Here is a 23,103-nt window from a genome sequence, read left to right as displayed (position 1 = left end):
AATGAATAAAACCCTGTGGAGAAACAATTTAACAGAGGCACTGACAACTAATGTTGAGGTCTGGAAAAAGGAACATGTAAAACACATAAAACACACAGGTTCCATTTCTCATCAGGTCCTACGGCCTTAGGACTTTACTGTTCACTATGAACAGCATGTGGAAAACACACACTTTTCACTTGAGTTTTTGTTGTTGAAGGGTATTCCTTTTTAATAAAGCCTTATTATATGCCTTATGAGTATGGGATAAAACTCTAACCTGACACTGCTGCACTCGAAACCAACGCTGTCACAAGTAGAGGATCTCAGCCTGCATTGTTTTACTGCATCTCCTTTGGGTAAGGGTTTCCAGAGAACCAGCAAAAAAAGCACCAGAGGCCAATAAAAACTGAAAGAAATCATTTTAGCAAGACAGATTATTTAAACTTTGAATTCGCATTTTGCTTACACTACTGCCTATTTAAAACTCACGTTCCTTAACCAACAGTTAAAGAAGTGGCTTCATGCAAAAAAAAAAAAAAAAAAAAAAAAAAAAGAAAGAAAACAAGCATGAGCAATCTAGCTCCAGCTGGATGGTGAAAACTGCTTCATGAGTTCGTCAGTTGAAAAAAACAACAAAACAGTAAACCTCCAGCCAACACAAAAAAGCCACTTCACAAGCAACGCACACCTCAAAAACAAGATTGGATAGTTAAGATTACAGGTAGGCATTATGGTTTTTATCTTCATATCTTTATGACCACAGAGAAACAAAAGAAGGAACACTGTTGCTCCCAGTTCTTTTGATCACTGCTGGGGATCTGTGATGATTGTTTAACAGGTAAAACTGAATTTTTGTGAATGCTTAAAAAATTTTTAATTAGCTTTTTAAAATAGGTCCTTATGCTTATAAAGAGATTCCTAGATGGAAACAGAGATAGGTACTTAAACATGATATATCTGTTGAAGGTTTACATCTAGCTACTCTGCTACAAGCCAAGTAAAAACTCCATTTGCACCTGCATTAAGTCAAAATATAGCTTACTGAGAAGAAACTATTAGTACAGAACTATTGATGTAAAGAGAAAAATCACTGATGAAGCCTTTTTTTCTCTGTTTCAAGACTGGATCTTTTTAAGTGGAGGAGAGTTTCCTGTTTTTTCTATCATGTGACACAGTAATGACATCAACTTCTCCCCTCTTAATGACAATTTGCTGAACAATTACTTATTAATTAAATATTGATAACGTCAAAATAATTGTAAACAATACAGCAAAGCTGCATTTGTGGAATATTTACCATTTGCTGTAATTTTGGCTTCATCAACTATGGTCAATCTTCCCTGCAGGTAACAGCACACCAATCTGCCAGTCTATGCTAGTGCTTAGGTAGACTCCAGGCAAAACTCCACTGGATGTCTCCTGAAGTCCTAAGACGAAGTGTCTTTTTTTTTTTTTTTTTAACAGAGAACTGTAAACTTGAATTTACTCTAAGTTCAGTTCCAAAAGACATATTTAGTGAGCTGTGCAATGTCTGCAAAACAACTGTCGATTATTTGTTGCCTTCAGTATTTATTAACAAGAAACAGTATCATTACACAAAATTACAGACATGCTGTATCTGCAATAACCAGCACACTGATGCAAACACACAGAAAAAAGCCAACTTGGCAACAGCATCTCTCTGGAGAAGAGATAAGGAATCAAAACAAACTAAAAAACAAAAAGCATTCCCTTTCCATTCGCCATTTTGCTGAAGAACCTCTGTAAAAAAAATATATATATATAAGGTTACACTAAGCTTAGACACAAAAATAATTTTGTTCAGCATGTATACAAGTTGGGAATGCAGATAGACCATTATTTAACTACTAATCATCCTTGTATACAAAAGAGTTCTATCGATCAATCTCAGACTATTTCAGATTGTGCCCTCACTGTTGCAAGGAAAAGTAAGACTTACCAAACGGCCTACAATTCCTATGCTAGGTTACAGAAATCAAGTTTTCTTCACGTAGAAAGATGATCCAAAAAGGGGGAAACAAACTGATAGCTTGTAGGATGCATGGATACCTCCCCTGAACTGCATTATGACATAGGTTTGAAACACCTCTTCACCATGGAGTCCGCAGGAAAGCCAAATGACTCACTAATGGGAAAACCCAGGATAAATATTTCGATTTTTAGTTTCATGCTTCACAAAATCCACAATATGGCTGAGCATTTTGTATGCATTGTGAGCTTTCTGAACAGGTATATAGTGAAGAAAAACTAACTTCTGCTGATAGAGCTGAAACGTAGGTTTTCCTGCTTTGTGCAATAAAGACACATGACGACTCAGAGATTGTTTTAAAATGGTCTCATTGGAGAAAGTAAACAAGATGTAATTTGCCAAAAATTAGAATTTTACTGTTGTATTATGTGCATAGTGAAATTATATCTAAATTGAAATAGCTGAGATCCAGTTTGACACGTACAACTTTCAGGTTTTCTAATACTGTGAAATTTATTTTACGTAAACACATTTACAAGAGCCTGAAAAGAGCATTGTTTTTTTGACTGCTTGTTTTTGTGTTTTTTTCTTTTTTTTTTTTTTTCCTCCTTTAGAAAGACTCTTCTCAATTATGAATCACTTTAGATAATTCATGACATTAATATCTGGCAAAATGCATCTTGGCAGATCACTTATGCTCAGTGACAAGAAAGCTCCACAGCAATGTAAAAGCCAGTTACATCACCCAGCAAGTGCTTAGTAGTTGACATTTTGCTTTCTCAAGATTACCTGAGTCACATAACTTCTGATAAGCAAGTACAGACATTCATATCAGCAGATAGGCTTCTAACATTTCTTCCTTGTTTGGACTATGAAATTTACATTACATGTACAAGAATAAGCCTTTATTTACACAGGAACTCACATTAGTAAATTAAAACCAACTCACATGCTTTCAGTTTTTATTTCAGACTAATAACCATTATTTTCAGTTAGCTGAGGCAGGTTCCTCAACATCAGTAAGTCCACGGGATGTCAAAGGAATAAAACTGAATGATGGAATGATGCGACTTATGTTCAAGACATATGCGCCAACTGGTATGTCACAAAAAAACCTGATAGATTTCTGATAAAAGACACCACAAAGCTGAAGCATCACAAAACAAAGCATTCAGAGAGTTCATTACCTTTATTTAAGTTTAACAGATCTATGAGCTTAGAAACGGCACTAAGTTGCCACAATTTGAATACCTGAGCTGTGTAGCTGATCACAAAAAGCCAGGTCAGGCTCTTGGCTTATGAAAGCCAAATGAAAGAAGCTTTACATGGAGAAAAATCAATAAGATTTGTGACGTTTATCTATTTACCTTACCATAGCAATAACAGTACTCCCAGCAGAAGCATCAGACAGTAGATTTGAATACTTAATTAACATTTTTCTTTGCTGAAACACAGCCTAGAGAAGTGATATCTTGCAAGGTCCACCCCATCAAACCTCTACACCTACTAGGCATCTACATCCCAAAGGCCTCCCTGACTACACACAGCATTTGGGTCAATTCAGTAACATCACCCAACTCATTCGTTCAAGACTGAATACAGTGTTAAAAGGCTCAAATACACAGAGTCAGGTGCTGGCCAGATTCTGGTTATCTAGGCCATCCTAATCCAATAAAGCTGTTATGCATATCCAAAAGAAAACAAGGGGAGTCCTGATCTTGGTGCACACACCCAACTCCTCAATTTCTGCATGAATAAGGTGGCACAGTTCTGGCTTAACCTAAGGCCATATTTAAGATATAATTATTGCTCAAGTTAGAGGAAAATGGGGAAGCACACACTTTTCTGAACAGTGAGACAGTCTCACATGTCACAACTAACATCCACAGTCTTCAATCTTCTTACTATGAAGCCACAGACCACAACAAACTATCAACCAACACACCCTGAGCTCCTCCAATAATTACCATTAGTTTGAGATGAGTAAAGTTTACCCACCTTGTGTTTTCAGGACTGCTGAAGGAAAGCCAATGCTGCTAGAACCAACGCCAGCTAGAAGGAAGAAATAAATACCCCCTTCTGTCTTGAAGAGGCTGTTTCTGGTGAAGACGTGACAGTCTCACCAGCACAAGTACCCTAGAAGAGCTGCAGGTCAGCGCTGTCTGTCCCAACCTGGAGACATGGATGTAACAGCTCCCCAGGGACCCTGAAGGCCAATGCCTTAACAAGCAACAGAAACACCATGGAGACGCAACTGATGATGAAAACAGAATGGCTGCACTCAACAGTCATCAGGCCACCATTTACCTGTCTGATTTGCATGAAGTGATGAGTGCTCCTGATAACATTTCAAATACCTTCTCCTTCTGAAGGAATCAAGTTTGAGAAACAGCATCAAGCAAACAGAAACTATGTACACCAGTAGATATATCCTTACAGCTCAGAACAGCTTTACAGTAGTGGCTCAACTTCATTTTCTACCTCAGTAGGAACCACTCATAAAATGGACATCATCCCCTACCACAAAGCTTTTTCAGATTGACTTACACAACACCAAAACTTTTTACATTTCATGCTATTGCCTCATGTATGATCTTTACCAAGGACTCACCCAATATAGCCCTTAGTCTAATACAGCCCTTAAAGAGTAACAGCTGCTTGTGTGTCTCCGATGCAGAAAGCGAAACCAAGTAATAACCAACCTCTGAATTAGAAAAGGCTCACATGAAGCTATAGGTCTGATAGTTACCCCAGCTAATAATGTTGTTTGCTTTGATCCTGCCTATCAGTTAGAATCACATAAATTAGAAAATGCAATTCTACCCCAACCTGCTGGGGGCTAATCCACTTTTAAATGTACTGAAAAAATGAAACTGAGAGCAATACAAGCCGGGGCTGTGGAAAGTGCTCTTCTCTGCCACCTCCCAAGGGGTCCCAGCTCCTAACAGATTTTAATTCTCAGAGGCTGAAAAGAAAAAGAACCTGCCCACACACTTATCAGAAATAGGACAGGTTGTTACTATTTGTTCAATGCCACATGAAAAGAAGGAGAAATAAACCCAGCCTCTTTGCAGTATTGAGTTTCAAAGAAGCTACCCTCTCCACAGCCTTACATTTTGAATGAACAGAGTGAACAATCAATTTGCTGGTCAGATAATATCACAATCCACTTCAAAAGGAAAATCATACCTTTTATAGGTTAATTCAGATTTTATTCAAAATAAATGAGTCACAGAACAGAATTTCAAATTAAAATGAAACTTAGCATAAAACACAGTGATTCCTAATGTTATCCATCCGAGCAGATGTTCCTTCACATGTATACATACATAACTTGTACAAGTTTGCTCTCACGGCTTTGAAAGGATAATTGAAAATACAGTGGTATTTCTTTGTGTGTTCCCAGGCTCTTTCAGGCCACTCTCAACTAAAGGAAACAACCTCTTTGCCTTGCCAGTCTTTTTCAAGCCTGTGTACAGGAGCTGCTCCCAGCACCATCGGATCGTCCTGTAGAGGAAAAAGGCAGCTGACAATATACATGCCTGCCTGTAGATGGAGCAGAATAGAGCCGCATAACCACCACACGTATTGCTATTGCTGTGCAGCAACTTCTGAGACAGAACAGCAACAGCTGCCAGATTGTCCGTGTGGGAATACATGATCCAGGAAACAAGTCCCTGCACAGAGGCAGTGAAGGTATTGAGACCAGGGAGATATCTGTGCACAAGAACTGAACCACAGAAGCAGTGAGGAGATGCTGCAGAAAGCCTTGGCAGTGACCAAGCATGATACCCAGAGCCTATCAGCAACTATCCCTAATCAGATCAAGTTAGCGATGACCAATCCTTGCACTAACAGCTCCCAGCATCCCATGGACCTGGGGACGCCCCTGTGAGGAGTGTAGGAGACAGGGAATACATCTGAGCAGGGGAAGTAGAAGATGGAACAGCAGTACATTCATTCCCCTGACAGCAGCAGAAGATGCAAGGATAATACTGAAATTCTTTACACTGCCTTTAACTGTTCCTGCCATTTGGGAATCTTTGTTCAGAATTTCCTTCCTGAACCTCCGGGCTACAGAAGGTAAATATAAGCAAAGCTTGCACCAGTTTCCAGTGAACGAATGCAAGCACTCTGCTGTTTAAGGGCCATTACAGGTAGCTTTTCACAGATTGACACCTTCAGCTCTGATATAATTCCAACACATCTAACCTTATTTTTAATGTCCTATTCCCAGTCTAAAACAACACTAACACCTTTGTAGTATATGTAGCACCTGATGCATATTTTCTATTCTATATACCATATCTTATAGCTCCGTAAAAAGCTTCTGGGACCTATAAGCAGGTAACTCTGCCAACCAGAATCAGGCAGATTTTCATTTCATTCAGCCAATTGTCTTATTCTCCAAGCATTCCCCAGAAGGCAGCCATCATGAGCAGCTATAGATCGTCAGTGCAATATATAATCTAACACACTGAGCACTGAAAAAAAAATTTACCTAGAGTCCAAAATGTTTAGTGCAAATGAAGATTAATCACCTGATAATACCAGAAAATCCGAGTAATCATATTACTTGCTTCCCAGGGCACCATTTCTTAAGAGTGCATTAAATGAGTGAGTAAAGTAGCTGTTCTTACATTTTCAGTTACGACTAACCCAAGTTTCATCATTCTTTAGAAACACTCCAAAAACTAGAAAAAGAAATTGAGTTAAACATTAAAGCAAAATCCATAGTAAGGAGGAGGGATGTCTCTGATCAAGTGTCTCGCAGTTACAAAGAAGGCACTCGGAGCAAGGCAAGTATGACCACCCAAAAAGCAGGAGTTAAGAGGTCCAGGAAACCACAAAGAGAGAAAAAAAGAGAGACAGGGAGACAAAGAGATCTAGAAAAGACAAGCTGAAATACAAGTGTCCATTAGAACTAGTGAAGGTATCTTTGTGCTAAGCCTTGTAACAGACAACCTCTTCAGCAAACATGTGAAGGGGGCAGCAGCTCTTAGCCATGCACAGTGCAGCTGTCTAGAAGGCACAGTATCACCTCTGAACATCGTCATTTACATCATTATTGTTTCAGGCAATTAGTAACAAGTTTAGAAATAGGAAAAGGTGGGAAAAAACCTTCCAGTTGAGTATGTTCTTCTTAATTGTTACCCATCTCACATTTTAGCCCTTTTGCTATGAACAAATCACACAAGTTTAAGTGTCTATTTGCCAAAGCTGGCAATTCAACTAAAAAACAAAGGTGGAAAAGAGAGGTTGTTGAAAGTGCCTTGCAAAAGAAGGAAGAGGTCCTGCTGCATTTAAATCTTAGGTGGGAACAACACACACATCCTTCATTTGGGCTCTGCAGAATGTTGCCACTCACACTAGGTTTTTGCCAAATGGAGAGGTATGTTCCTGTATAATTGAGGTCACTGCTCTTGTCTCAGAAGGATGTTTACCACCCTTAGTAACGGAGCAGCTGAAAATTAAAAGGTACAATAAAAAATGTGTTCAGAGGAAAAAAAAAAAAAAAAAGATGAGAAAAGGTCCTTTTGATGTTGTTGCTGTCATTTATAAAAGTGCTTAATGTCTGCCTATTCTACTAAAAAGGCAAGCAGAAAATACCATTTTACAGAAAGAATGTCTTAGGACCAGACAAGATGCTGGGTAAAACAGGACCAAGTCAACAACTTTATGAGGCCAAATAGAAGTCATTAAGAACTGTTTAATTCAGAGACTAATTCTGAAGCCTCAGGAACTTGCATGTGCAAGCTTTTATAAAAACTGAATCAATTAGGTTTTACTTACAGTTGAGAAATATTTAAATAAACTGAGAGCTGAATCTTTAAAATAGTCATTAGATACTATGAAATCCATGAAAGGAGGAGGTGTTAATAACAACATATCCCTCTGAAGAATGTTCTTCATACATTCTTCTGTATGGAAAGGAATTTTATCACAGACAGTTGATAACCCCTCCCCACTAGCATTCTTATGCTAGGTATCAGCATCCTCCATGTCTCTATCAACTAATCACACTGCTGCTTTTCTAAACCATTGCAACACAAGCCTTCTTCTACGTGACAGGCACATTTGTAAAATCTGAGATAACAAGCAATAAATCAGTCATTTTTAATATCCACAAGACAGCACTGAATGAATCAATTCCATTACTATATATATATATATATATATGTATATATATATATATATATACACTAAACATACCTGCTATTGAGAAATTAACAAAGGCAAAGAGTAGCTAAGACAAGCAAGAGTCATGTTCTGCTGGTGCCTACCATCTCTTACTTCACTGCAAAATGCTTCCCACTTGCATGGCAGAACTATATCCAAACTTCATATTGGGAAAAGAACTACAGAGATGCAACACAGAAATGGTCGTTGTGGACCCAAATATCAGGTGACTAATTTTTGCCCACAACATTCTTATCTGAAAGGAAATTTCATTTTACCCAGTTACCTGTGAGTACAGAAGATATGCATAAGCACAGTTTCTATGAGATAATGTATTTACAAAAAGGGAGACAGCAGGGAATCAGCTTGCTTACCAACCCTGTCACTGTTATTTCAACTAAAATCAGTCAGCGAATTTCAGGGCGCTGAAGAAATTCTGAACACGTGAGAACAATGAAATCCTTAATGAAACATCTTTAACTAAAGTAAGAAGTTATTTTCCTATTTGCATTATTAAAAAAGCACATGCATCAAAATGTTTATTTTCACTGGGCATTTATTTCTATAGCTTTACAGCTAATTATTTTAGTTTGCAGTTATTAATTTATACACAAAGGTACAAGTCTGCCCTCTAGCGCCTAAAATATGCAAACTATGTGATATTAAAGTAATAACTTTTTTTTTCTTTGAGTTAAAAGATTTGTGTCTGGAGGTTTCCTGCTTCCATAACCAGGTGGGACAGACAAAAAAAGTATGAAAGGCTTTACTCACATCACTGAGATAAATCATCACGGGGGTCCAATAAATTTGATCTCATCTGATTAAACCAATCTGCCTTGGATTTTTTGGGCACTGTGAAAGACGCACAGTGTGTTAGAGGAAGGTAAACAAAATACCTGAAGAAGGAAGGCCTTGAGCTATACTGATCATTGATGGAAGACACGCAAACTACTTGGGATAAGATGCAGTCTACAAGTGAGCTAAAAAGTAAAAGCCAAATCAAAACACAAGTGGGGAAACTGTTTTTTTCTGTGATCTGACAGAAAAAATGCAAATTCAAACACCAAAAAAAGGAAATCAGAGGAAGTGCACCTATATGTTTCATTTCAGGTTGAATCAAGAGGACAAAAGGAAATACTCTCGACTGATTAGAACTGTGTATTGCAGAAACAAACACCTACCATCTCCATGTTATAGGTTTAGGCTAAGAACATTAAACGTCTATTGGGTGTTTGAAAAGCTGCAGAAATGCCCTGAGAGCAAAAGCAGGAACATCCCTGCCCTCCCTATCTGAACAGACTGCTTCATAGACAGTCGTGTAGTACTTGGGGAAGTGGTCTCTCATACCTCCACATCATGACATCTGTGCAACACTCAGGCACCTAGCCATGGAAAGTTAAGATTGCATGACTGCCCCTTTAGCACGTTGCGAATTCTGAATCTGGTTGTTTCTGCTTTCCTTCACTTTATAAGTCAAATGATGGGAGTTGAAATCCACAAAGCTGAAAAAAACATCCACCTCTAACTTTGTTAAAGAAGTACACAGCAGTAAATGACCACTATTCCTGGATATTTTTCCTCTGCTGCTGTATTGTTAATTAGTTGGGATAGGCCCTCCCTTGAATGAGAGGGTTCAGCTGCATGCTACGGCACTCAGAGTTTAGGATGAAGCTTGAACAGCACTTTAAAAACCATGATCTTCACTGCATCCTGATCCACATGTAACAAAACTACCAAGGCAGCTGGACCTGCCCTCCTCATCTGCTGGGGAAGGAGGATCGGTGCGCATTGAAGGATGACGAGGAAACTCTTGGATTCCTCCTTAAGCATTGGGTACAAAGCAAGCTTCCTGGCCTTAGTCCGGCAGAAGCACAAAGATATTCACAGAAAACCTTCCTAGTGTTGACTAGGAAGGGCTCAGATTTCACTTCTACAATTTCAGCAGCAGAGGGTGTGTGTTGGGGGGGGGGGGGGAGGAGGAGGGCAGGGATGGAGTTTTCAAGCCTCCTCTTATTTATTATTCGTTATATAAATATGTACGTTAAATTATTATGTTATTTATGTTATATATATCTACTCACACAGAACCTGAACAAAAAAAGTGACTCTACAAAAGATGAAAATTAAAGTTGCTAAATTTGTTACAGTTCTACAGAATGTTTTTTTTCTACCTAAATTGTTTGGTCTTCTTACATGCACCAGCAACCTGTGTGTTATAAAAACCAGTACACTGATGTCTCATTAATTCTGCCAATGTTATAAGTAGGGATATTTCAATATCACCACAGTCAAACACTTGTACAACTTTATTATTCTGAACAATACTCATTTCAAATTCTCATCTGGGTTTCTTTAAGTACATGTATTTGAATGGGGCTGTCCCACATTAAAACTCTGTGCTGCTGGATTGCTATTCAGCATACAAAATGGATAAAGTAGAAATGCATGAAATTGCATTAGGAGTAAATGTGCTTTCTCTAAATAAACACTCCTAAAAGTAGCTAAAGAAAGCTATCATTTTCTGACTCGACAGATAAAGGGAGCACTGACAGGAGGTTAACAACAGGAGTTTTATCAGCTCCATTACTATAGCAGAACTGACAGAAATGTAAGTGAACAGAGGTAACTCCAGCTCTGTGTCACCAAACCTACCCACCAGATTCTGTCTACAAGTCCAGTTTCCATGCATGTGACCCATTTCCCTTTTTCCCACCCCAGCATAAAAGGACAGCAGAGACAGAATCAGGCCCAGGATTCACTTTTAACCCCAAGAATCACCCAATTAACTTTGACATCCCAAGCTGAGTTTACCAGAGGACAAAGAAAATTCCTATCATTCCTTGAGCTTCTGCATTCAGCCTATTTGTCAGAGAAATCCTACAACTAACCTACAGCCCAACAAGCCTTTTTACTATGATAAAGTTGAATTTAATGCAATTCCTCAGCTGTCCATTTCATCTCTTTCTGGCATTCTTCCCAAGTAAGTCCACAAGTCAGAAACTCTCAAGACTAATTTCTAGTTTTGCAGAGATGCTTTGCTAGAATGACAGGTGTGCAGAACTGCTGCAAAATTCCTATGTCTGTAATAACCACTGAGACATTTAATAAGCCAAAATAAACACAAATGCAAACAACTAGTGCTTGGGAGGACAATTCATCTTTAGAGGCTCATTTGTGCTATGTTAAGCTCAACAGGATCCTTATCCCTATTCAGTTCTCTTTTAACACCTAAAATAAATTGGAAAAGCATGAATATGTCCTCATAACAGATAGAAAGAAAATTAATGATAAAATCTTCACCATTGTTTTGCTCTGAAGTCAACTGACAGAATACAGTATTAAAAAAATAGGACTCTTATGAAAGACTGAAGAGCAGTACAGTGAGCACAAATACGTGAATATTATTTTTCCTTAATTCTACAGAATACTATTAAATACTGAATGACAACACATGGCAAAAAGGAAAGTATCAAAAAAAAAAAAAAGAGTAGAATTACACTCATTCAACAAAACGTAATGCAGTAAAATACTCTTTGATACTGATATACATATTTCCTATATTGAAGCTGTCAGTTTCAAAACTTAGCTATACTGACTGCTTCTAATTTTATCCCTTATGATCAACCAAATTATAGAAGATAAACTAAGTAATAGGCCCAGATAGTAAATACATACACACATACCTGCAATTTAGCTTTAAGAAAATATTTTGCTCTGACATGCTGTTCCAGTATCAATCAAGAGCTTTCTAGTCTCCTATTTCCATGTGTATAAAAATAAATATAATCTTAGAAACCTTGCCTTAAAAGTTACCTTCCAGTATTATTGGAAGCCATCTCACACTAGCCATAAAGTAGGAAAAACAAAACAAAAAAACTCATGAAAAATGTGAATGCTAGGCACTCTGAGAATCTAGAAAAGCAAAGAAACATGCACCATACAGAAATTGGAGGAATAATATTCTTCTAAGGTAATTTAGACAGGACTTGTTTTCCCTGTGTTATACACGTACCCATATTGTTGTGTATGTTTAAAAGACATCATGCATACCGTACATCAAGCTCTCTGATTTTAGAAATCAGTAGCTGTGCACAGATAGCAGAAAGGGAAACCTATGCATAAAAAAGATATAATCAAGGTAAATGGCAGGAAAAGAAAATTATCCTTTTCCAAACATGTAACAGCATAGCAACTCTGACAGAGTGCATGGTCTTTACTGAAGAATAACACCTGAATTTGATTTCTGAGCCAAACTAATTTCAAGGAAAGTAGAGAATCTCAGCAATACTGCCTTTTTCGCAATCTCTCTCCAGTCCAATTTAGTCTCAAAATGGGAGGCACTGCATTTTAATTAAGGAAATAAAGATATTCCAAGTATGACTACAATCCACAAAGATCTATGTTATAACAGATTTATAACAAAGCCTTTTTTCCCAAGGATAAAAAAAAATCCCAGTAGTTTTTCCTGCTTTATATCAACAGTACAGAATGAAAACTACTTCATAGTACCAAGTTTCATGCAAAGACTACATAAACTTCCTACAAATGTACTGATTCCCTGTGCTCTGTGATCTCTAATTGTTTTCATCCAAGCGCACCTTCAGCTACGTTTTCAACCATTTCCTTTCTCTTTAGGTCAATGCAGACAATATAACAATAGCTCAGTTTTCAAGGCAGCCCCCGTGTAAATTTGAGTACAACAAAAAGCAGGTGTGCTGGGATTGAATCATAATCTCACTGTAAATCAAGAGAAGCTACGCTTGCAAGAAGCCAGGTACTCCAAATGCCTACTATCACAGAAAACATCAATATGAGTACTTTCATCCCTGCTCCTAAAAGGCATTTACAGATACCACACAGCTGTTTCTTAAACTACACTATTAACCAAATTGAAGGCTGACAGAACTGAAGCAACTTAAGCAGGCTCAAGACAATGTTTTTATTCTCCAGTACACACCACACACAGATCAAATGAACTGCTGTCACTCATCAGTCCTGCATCTCTTCCTTACCATGTCTTCAAACACTGTGAGCATCCCTAGAAAACTATTCAGTATAAACGCAATTGACCTGGGAGACTGATGCAGTGGCTGGATGACACTAGCTATTGTATTGTGCAAGAAATACTACATTTTGAACCATGAAGCACTGTCTTGACTTCAGTGTTGCCTGTTCTGTAAAGATTACAACACTATGACACAAAGTTAAGCTACTCTGGATGGATTCCATGGCCTAAACCAAGCCTTGATATCCATCTGCTACTCAGGATGGGTTCTGTGGCCCAAACAAGGTCTTGACTGCCACCTGAGCAGCTCCCTAGGTCCAGCAGACATACCAGGAGACCCCAACAGACACCTATCCTCTCAGAGCAGTAGTTGAGGCCAGACAAACCATCCAACTGGCCAGTCCATAGCCTGGGAGCAGGAAAATGAACTCTACACTCCATTGCTAAGTTTCTAGCTCACCTCCCAGTTCTGTGCTCACCAGCTCGTAAGCAGTTACGTTTGCATTCAGTTTCAAGAATACCAGTAATCTCTGAGGTCAAAAAATGGGATGTTCGGTGGAAAAGTTGTGCCTAAACAAAAACGTTCTCAAGATGAAGCTTTAAGAACCATGGCCTTTGAGCCCTCGCTGCTCTGCTCCTGCTGACCTTGTGAAACACTGGCAAGATGAACTAATGTGCAGAAACGCTAAGCATAAGAGCTGAGATTCATTTGCAGAATCTGACTTTCAGCAGAAGGTACAATATATGTAATAAAAAGGATAAATACAAGGGGATGAAGAACTGATTCATTTAGTCCTGCAAAGAAAATACCGGGAAGCCAGTTCCTCATTCTGCCACAGCCTCTCATTTGAAGGCAGAAAGGCAGGAAAAACTGGCTATAAAAATTCTGATTTCACAGAGGCTTCCACGAAGGGGAGTCATAGGGAAGCACAACACACTTGATACATTCGCACTGTGGCACACTATTCAACAAAGAACCAAAACAGTGTGCTAGGGACAAGCTCCTGAAGATTTCCAAAATGCATCACAAGAAACTGCCTTTGCTCTATGCATTGCTCCTCAGCCAAGAAGAAGCAATAATTTATTGCACATCTGGACATCCCCTTAAAGTGGGAATTGACTAACCTTTCTTCAAAGATGCTTATATCAAACTTTCACTTAAGCAGATAGTCCCGTGTGCTTATGCCAGGCTTTGCTATAAGATTATTATATTCTGAAGAACAGTATTTCTGTCCTAGGACAGCGCAGTAGTATTTGAATCCTTTTCCCAGCAGCATATTTTGAAGGTACAGTGTGTTCCCAGGACACCACATGTCAATGCACTTGTATCGTCTCACAATTAGCTGTAATTACTATATGATGGTTTCCAGACTTAAGCGTAGTTAACCATTAACCTGTGTTTGCAGACTGTATTTGCTGAACAGCATGGCATACTCTTTAATTCCCCAAAGCTATGTCATCGTTCAGCTATAGACCTTATCAGAGTGGTGAACTGAAACAGTTTTTGCAGAGGTGAGGAGGAGGAGGGTAGGGGAGAAGGTCACAGATATCTAGCTATTACTTAAACATTACTTAAACTTAAACCAAAAATGTCAGTTTTAAGACTTCAAGGAAGAAAACAAACAAGGAGACTGCCAGTTTTTGTGCTTTCTAAACAAAACTCTCAAACCTGCAGTCGCAGTTCTTATGCATATACAAGAGAAAGGGGAATCAAGACAGTTGTTCAAGCTTTCAGTTGCATTTCCTCACTATGCCTGATCTGCCACATCTGTGAGGAAAAACAAAACAAAAGGCACTCTGAGTCTCCAGCACAGTATAACTGTAAGTGTAGTTGTTTCCCCAACAACAGTGACTACATTGTTAACTCTTTTATACAGACAGATCTGTAAGGCCTTAAGAATAAGATTCAGCAGTTGTGAAAAAATACAACAACATAAAGAATACTGTATTCAGTACTTATTAACCATTCTAGTCAACAGAATGCCAAGGACAACTGCAGAATTCTTGTACACCAAAAAGTTATTTCTCTTGAATTCACTTTTTTTTCTTTTTTATTAATAACACTTACTAGGTTTGTGCACCCACATCTATGGGACTTGCCCTACGTTATGTTTGAAACTGAGGCATTACAGATTTCTGCCAACTTCAAACATAGCATTCGATACACAAATCTACTGTGAGATGAATTCAGATACCCTGCCAATCACACATGTGATGTCCATTATATTCAAATAAGCATCAAGTACTATATTTGAAGTTTGCTTTGCTTTTCATTTGAGAGGGAAAGAAACAAAAAGGATTTCAGAATTCAGAATAAACATCACCCAATTGCTATCAGAACTCCACTTCCACACAGGACTTGCAACAGACCATCTCAGGCTGCAAGAGCCCTGCTGCACACTGTCCATCTCCCTGGAAACTACACCTACAACTTTCACCTGATGCCACAACAACTGAGCTCGAGAAAGACTGCTGGCTGCCGACTTGGCAGTGTGAGGAGTTCCTCAGAGGTCTCCAGAACTGCTGTGTGTGAAGCTGCTGCTGAAGTCCCAGCTGGGGAAACAAGCTTTGTCATAAACTTCGTTCTGCTCCTCACTGCACAAGCATGAGTCATCTCGTCCAGCAAGATGCACTGGCACAGCCCATAAACAGATTGTTTAGTAACAAATGACCTGGAAATGCTATGTTGGGATGGAGCCAGACTGAGATTATGAATGACATCAAAGGATTTCTCAATAAAGCAGTGAAATTATCACCACTGTCATCTGAAAACGAGGTATCAGTACTAACAGCAGCTATTTAAATATTCCAGCAAGTTTCCCAGCAAGTTTTGGGGTTTTTTTAGTAGGAAGTTTTTCACTAAGGGTAGTGACACACTGGAACAGGTTGCCCAAGGAGGTTGTGGATGCCCCATCACTGGAGGCATTCAAGGCCAGGCTGGATGTGGCTCTGGGCAGCCTGGTCTGGTGGTTGGCGACCCTGGACATAGCAGGGGAGTTGAAAATACATGATCTTTGCGGTCCTTTTCAATCCAGGCCATTCTGTGATTCTATGGTTCCCATTCTGAGGGCCAGGAAGGGTGAAGAAGATGGAAGGAGTGCAGTTGGGGTGGACTTCTGATGCAGCCTCGGTGGTCTAAGCAGATCCTACACAATGCACTATGACAGGCTTTTACGCCAAATCCAATTCTCAGCAGTACAAAAAAAAGCATTCATCTTAAAGCAGCTTTGGAAGAATGAGGAAATCTAATCCTAGAGGGAACCCTCATGCCCGCGTACAATAGAAATCCCACCCACACCAAAACAATTTTCTGGATGCACATCAGAGAGCATATGCATTTCAGAACAAATGCTAAAATTACTCAACTCAGACCTGTGTCAACACTGACACTGGGGAATGAAACCTGGCTTCCAAATCTGACACTGGGAAAGGCTCCAATTGTCAGAAACTTCATAAAAGCACTAATGCAATGATACCTGCAGTTAAGATTGTTGCCATGCAGATACGGAACTTTACAAAATACAAGGTGAAGGCATAAATATATCAGTGTTTGTTGATGTTTTAATTAAAAGTTTTGAAAGCTTTTGCTTCAAGATGCACACAGCTGACAGTTATTTAATATAGCACATAAATGAAAAAGGCAAACTTCTGCTAGGCCATTTGCAAAGAATGCCTCCAAGTGGATTTCAAGCTTATAATTAAATCTCATTTCATAATAAACGAGAGGAATGCTATTGGAAGCGTGTAGGAAATAGTCAAAATTTTACTCAGTCCCAAACCAGTAACTTCTACAAGTCAAATTACTGTACAACAGAGTCTTAAAATTCTCCCCTTTATTCAAAATGAGAAGTTTGGGAAGTTAAGGGAAGTTATTCTCCTTGGTTTTGTTTCTAGCAAACACAACGCAGTTGACTGAGCTGAGACAGATAATGACATTCTCAGCGCTTGCTTCCCCTGGTCTTTGCATAACAAGGCCTTACATCACATTACTTGCAGTACCTGCTTCTAAAGTATGCCAGTTGAAGAACTACCACACTCAGGGTTTAACAAATGAAATACCACAAAATGCCTGGCTATTCTGTCAGCCCACTGACAAAAGAGGAAGGAGGGAGGAGAGGTAAGCGCACAGCAGGCTGTCAGCTCAAGGACCGCAAGAGGAAGGCAGCTTTCCCTCCCTGCTCTCAGTGCTGCAGACTGACTCAGCTCCGCTGCTTGGCAGTGGACATTCAGCACAACGCACCACTGTCACCGCTGCTCTGGGCCGTGGCAGCCCAGCTCACCCCTGAAAGGCCAGATGCCCTGGAAGCCAATAACCTGTGCACATCCCTGCACGTCATCCAGGGCCAGGGGGAATTCAAAGGAGGAGATATGGGAGATACAAATGGCACACACATACATGCATGAATGTCTCTTCCTTTACACAGCTCTAAACAAAATTAAGCTGCTCATGTCGTTTTACTGCCACATTAGCTCAAACATATTAAATTCCCAATTCATCTTATTTGCCTCACTTTCTTCCATACTAAATGCTGCCTTCTATTCCTATCCATAAAGATCACTGACAGCAACAGGAAAAGTAGTGTTAATCCAACAGTAAAACACTCAGGAGTGAGAATTTAACAGGAACTAAAGAATTACCTGTTTTTTTTTTTTTTTTTTTACCTTTTTTTCTTCAATTTTACTAGTCTTATATTAACATGCTGCAGCATAATTACTTAACCATTTTATTTCTTTTGCTGCATGTAAAAGATTAAGGAACTGAATTCGCAGAATCACAGAGACTGGAAGAGACTTCTGGAAATCATCAAGTCCAGCTCTCCTGCTAAAGAAGGTTCGCTCATACCACATAACTAAAGAGATGAAGGAACTGATATTTTGGTGGTCAGTTTCCTCTCTAGCCATGCCCATGAATCTTGGCCCTTCAATTAAGCCAAGCAAGGAATCTCCTCAGGACTATGGCTTACAAGTATAATAGAGGAAAATATGAAAATCTCAAAGCAAATTAAACAGAACATTCAGTGTAACAACTGTGTAACAAATAAAATCAAAGAGCAGCAGCAAAAATGATGGTAGTGATTTGAACAAACACCAAAACCTGATTTCCTTATTTCGGTATTTCTCCTCAGTCTTATCGTACTTGATTTACAGATAATTCCTTTAGTTTAACTTATGGGACGGTATGCCTTTGGACAGGTATGAAATTGCTGTTCTGTGATAGCACAGCTCTTAAACTTACAAATCCCAAGGTATAGGTTATGGGGGAGAAAAGAAGGCGAGTAGGAAGGGAGGAATGTCTATGCACATATGCCTAGGTATATCTACTTTTAAGTGTGAGAAACAGAGAGGACATTAGACTGTACATAAAGAACTGCATGTATGCACGTACATATCTTACACACATACCTAGAAAGCTACCAAAAAGCTGTTATGTAGCATTTATGCCCAAAGAACAAGCCCCCAACATAATGCTGTGTAAACAAGTCTTAAAAGGGACACTGGTTTGTACAAAGAAAAATCTGTTCCTGGTTTGCAAAGACAATTCAGACTTACATCTCTGGAGCTAATTTGGAAAGGGTTTGGGGCTTATCACCAAGACTTAAATATATAAAAGTAAAAAGGGAAAGCTTCAGTTGAAGAAAACTTACAAATATGATAGAAAGGGCTGATGTGTATGACCTGTTCTGAAGAGTAGTAAAACCAATTACACATTAAGAGCGTATAAAACCAGTACTGGTGCTATCCTTACAGTGAACACTGCAGTTCTGACAACTTTAAAGAAAATACTAAGTCTTCACAGATTGAGATATGGTTCAGAGTCTCACCTCAACAGGATTATTGGCTGGCAAAAACAATTTGGGAAAAATAAATAACCAGTTATACATATTACCGTTTTATCCTGCACATACTTTGCAACAGAATCTGGTGATATTTAATGGCAAGTAATTCATTGTTACACCTCAGAAACAAAAGTGGCTACAAGAGAAGCACATAGAGCAACAGCAGTACCACCTCATCACCTAATTAGTTTGAAAAATCATAGAAACATAGAATGATTTGGGTTGGAAGGGACCCTTAAGATCATCTAGTTCCAACCAGCTGCTATAGGCAGGGACACCTCCCACTAGAGGAGGTTGCTCAAAGCCCCAGCCAGTCTGGCCTTAAATGCTTCCAGGGAGGGGGCATTCACAAACTCTCCTGGCAACCTGTTCCAGTGTCTCACCACCCTCACAGTAAAGAATTTCTTCCTAATATCTAGTCTAAATCTACCCTCTTCCAGTTTAAAGCCATTTCCCCTCGCCCTGTCTAGGCTAGGCTGGGAAGGGAGCAGAGGGGAAAGCAACTACGTCCTTACTACAGACATTAGCAAAACATATTTATGGAACTGAAGCCTGAGGGATTCTGTCTTTAGATGACAGGAAGATTATTTAATCCCAGGCACTTCAGGGAGAGTGGCCTCTCTGAGCACACAGGGAAATCTGAAGGGAGCTTATGGAAATTCTGCCTGGGCCTGAATTTCTAACAGTTTGACCATCCTTTCTTCTTTATTTTTCTTCCCCTCCTTTCCAGCTCAGCTAATTTCCATCCATCTGGAATATGCAAAGATGGTTATGCCATAAGAAGATGATGGTTTGCAATGAGGTCTGGAGCTCTGCCAAAGTACTGAACAACAAACCTCACAAATCTGCGATTACTGACGGTACCTAATTCAACTCCAACTTAAAAAAAACCAACAACGCACAAGCAAGAAAAAACCAACATCACGTTAACACTTCCTGCAACGGAGAGATGCAGAGCCCCTCTATCCCAGCACACCTCACTCAGCCCAGGCAGAGTGAGCCCCTCCTGCATCCCCAGCAGCAGGCCAAAGGAGGCATCTAGTGGCCGGGAGCAATTCCTGCAGCCTCCCCAAGCCCTGAGTTCGGGCCTTCATTTCTGAGCTCCTAAAGCCACTGCAATCTGCAGGTGGGGCTTCACCACGAGACACAAGTGTATGACAGCAACACGTCCCCAGCACTCATTTTCCCCGTGTTCAGTGCTAATGTTCTTAATGCTCCATCGCTGTCAGTTACCTGCCTTGCGACCAGCCTCAAGGCCAAACTTAGGTTCTTTGCTTCATAAATACTCTTGGGAACTTGTGCCATTTCCAATCAGTATGTAGTTCACTATCCTTCACCAGACAAACAAACAGTGCAGGTTAAAGGGATTTTCTAACTAGTGCAGCTACAGATGTGGGTCACCCAATTTAGGTAATGGTCTTGACCAATGAGTAAAGCAGGAGAACAGCATGCTACTCACCTTCCCCAGCTCTGATCCCTACTCTGCCTCAAATCCATTGCATTGGTTTGGGCAAAGCAATGAAGTGATTAAGGAAGGCATCCGTCATAGAAAAGGTACCTGCAAGTAGTGCACAAAACTAACTAAAGCCATAAATGCACAAACCGAGTATTTGAAGCATGATTTAAAATAAAACATAGATAAATAGTATTAAAAACCCATAAAAACCTGATTATTAACCTTCATGAAGGTTTGTAATGCCTTCTCAATTCTCACCTCTCCGGTCAGGTAAGTGCCTGAAATTTAAGGCACTACAGTTTTATTAGAAAAACTCCAATATTCCTCCCTCAGAAGAACAGCAGCATTAACCAGAACATACACATTAAAAAAAAAAAAAAAAAAAAAAAAAAAAAAGGGGGAAAAAAACCCAGCATATCCTTATTGCTTTTCAGATAAATATTTTAGCTTGAAACAAACCAGGACTCCTATTCATCTTTGTTATTCCGCACTTATCTTTGCTATCTGCCCTGTGACAGAATCATGGGCACATGATCAAAATCTTAAATTTTTTTCTTGTTTCTGGAAATCACCTTGCTGCAACAATAACATTGCAGGCTCTGGAAGAAAGCGCTGCCACTGTTTCCTCAGAGAGAACAGAGGAAGACTGAAGTTTGCTATTTACAATCTTTTAATGTAAATGCTTGCCCTCTTGCTCAGAGATTAATCTACTGCAGTGAACATTCTGCGTTAAATACCCTCCACACCATTTTCTAACACTGCCACACAACCTTTGCATTTGCTGCATTACAGCTTACTCTCTGCAGCCACAGCCCTGCCAAAGAAATCAGGAACTAGAGCTTCTTCATATCTCTCCTGGACAAGGCAGAGGGCCTCCTGAAGTTCACGCTCAGTCTCCTTGTGATATGCAGCCTCCATCTGCCCCAGCCACCCCAGTCAGAAAGGTGTCACCTAGTTTTCTTCATCAATCCTATCAACCACTTGGTAATTCAAGTGAAAAGACCTATAAAAGTTCAAATTATCAGTATGGAACTGTGAAGGAGCTCTATGTCAAACTGCAGCTGACAGGAGATAACAGACAGGAGATACCACAATTATACCAACAGGTAAACAAGAAAATTTGGCCTTGTGGTTCTAGTCAGGGTTGAAGGAAGCTTCCTTCAGAACAAGTAGCAGCAAGGTAGTGTTTAAAACCAGTATTTAGCTTAGCCTCCTTCTGACCCCCACATACAGCATCTGTCTCACCTGTTCACTGGTCTAACAAATCGAGCGTTGGCCAGACGCTCACTACATGCAGGGGTCTTGGAGAAGAAAGGTAATTTTTGGCTGAAAGGTGGGAAATCACCAAGATCTGCCTCTTGCCATTTGTCGCTCTGGGGCTGAGTCATGGTGATGCATGGAAGCTAGAAAACAATTCTGCAGCAGAACTGCAATTTCACTGCAGGACTACTGAAGTGTACTGTATCAGGCCAAGTCATGCTTCCCTACCTCACACCAGTAAAACCATGCGTAAGATCAGTGAGGAGCAGTGAAAGTATTTCAAGCCCACTTTCTCCTACTTCTGCAAAATAAATGCACACATAATTTTATACTTATCCATGTTTTTGTGTATGCATATAGACTTTTTTTCTTTTTTGAAAGAAAAAAACAAACACCAACACAGCAGGTTGGCTTGCAAAGTAGCCACACGGAAATGTAACACTAGAATAAAAAGACCAATTGCAGAAGTAATACAGAAGCCACTCTCCAAGTACCTACCTTCCTTCACACATGGAAACTGAAGTGCAAAGATCTTTCTGACACTTCTACTTCTTAATCCAAAGATTAAAACATGGCTGTATGTGGATAGAATTGCAAACACCTGGTAAGACTTCTCTTTAATGAAAAATTTCTTATATTGATTGTTCCAAAGGAAGGTTGCAATCCTTCTTACCACAGACTACCTTGCAGCTCTGCTTAGCAGAGTAACTGCCACCCTACTTAGGGATGTTGCACATACCGAACATACTATATTCCTCTTATAGAGATGACATAAATTTCCAATATTCTTTCCAAGTATGATTCAAGAAGGCTGGCAATCTTAAGACAAACACATTACTGACTGAAGCCTAAGCATCTCAAGATGAGCTCTCTTTGTGCATTTGTTACTCAGCAGAAATCACTTCAATGATATCAGTTATCAGATGTCGTTCTCAAAGGGCACTGATCTAGTGCCATTCCTCAGCTTGTTGGCCTGCAACACAAGCTGAAATACCTCTCAAAGATGATCACAGCAGAGGATTTATCTGATTTTACATGAATTTGTCAATCCATGTTGCAGGAAGTTTAATCAGAAGCAACACTGCAAATTACTAGTAATATTTTAAAAATACTCACTGTCTCTGAAAACTCAGCTCTTTCTCCTCTGCATAACCACTGTTTCACCAATGCATCAATTTGCATGTCTCATCTCAGCAGGCATCCACCTGGCAAGAGATGTCATTCCTGCAGCAAATTTTTCCAGGTAGAGACTGAGAATTACCAGAGCTTATTGAAAACTGTTAAAGACTCAAAAGGACATTCAGTAGAAGCCCATCATCTCTCTAAAAGTCTCTACCACAGCCTTACCCACTTGAAATATAAACCAGGGACAACAAAAGAGTAGTGAAAACCT

The 23,103-nt window shown here is 39.5% G+C and overlaps 1 protein-coding gene across 11 annotated transcripts in view; it reads right to left on the bottom strand.

The window, feature by feature from the left end:
• Positions 1–23,103, bottom strand: part of BBX (BBX high mobility group box domain containing) — a 139,962-nt gene that overhangs the window by 80,424 nt on the left and 36,435 nt on the right. The window contains exon 1 of one of the 11 annotated variants that reach the window (XM_085239296.1): positions 20,454–20,552. The exons of the other annotated variants lie outside the window; for them this stretch is intronic. The gene's annotated coding sequence lies outside the window, so the exon portion shown is untranslated. Of the gene's footprint in view, positions 1–20,453; positions 20,553–23,103 lie in introns of those variants that run through there. 11 annotated transcript variants of the gene reach the window in all.

Source organism: Meleagris gallopavo, chromosome 1 (assembly GCF_905368555.1).
Source record: "Meleagris gallopavo chromosome 1, MGAL_WU_HG_1.1, whole genome shotgun sequence".
Lineage (NCBI taxonomy): Eukaryota > Metazoa > Chordata > Aves > Galliformes > Phasianidae > Meleagris > Meleagris gallopavo.
The sequence above is the reverse complement of the archived record's forward strand: the minus strand, read 5'-3'. Positions and strand labels throughout refer to the sequence as shown.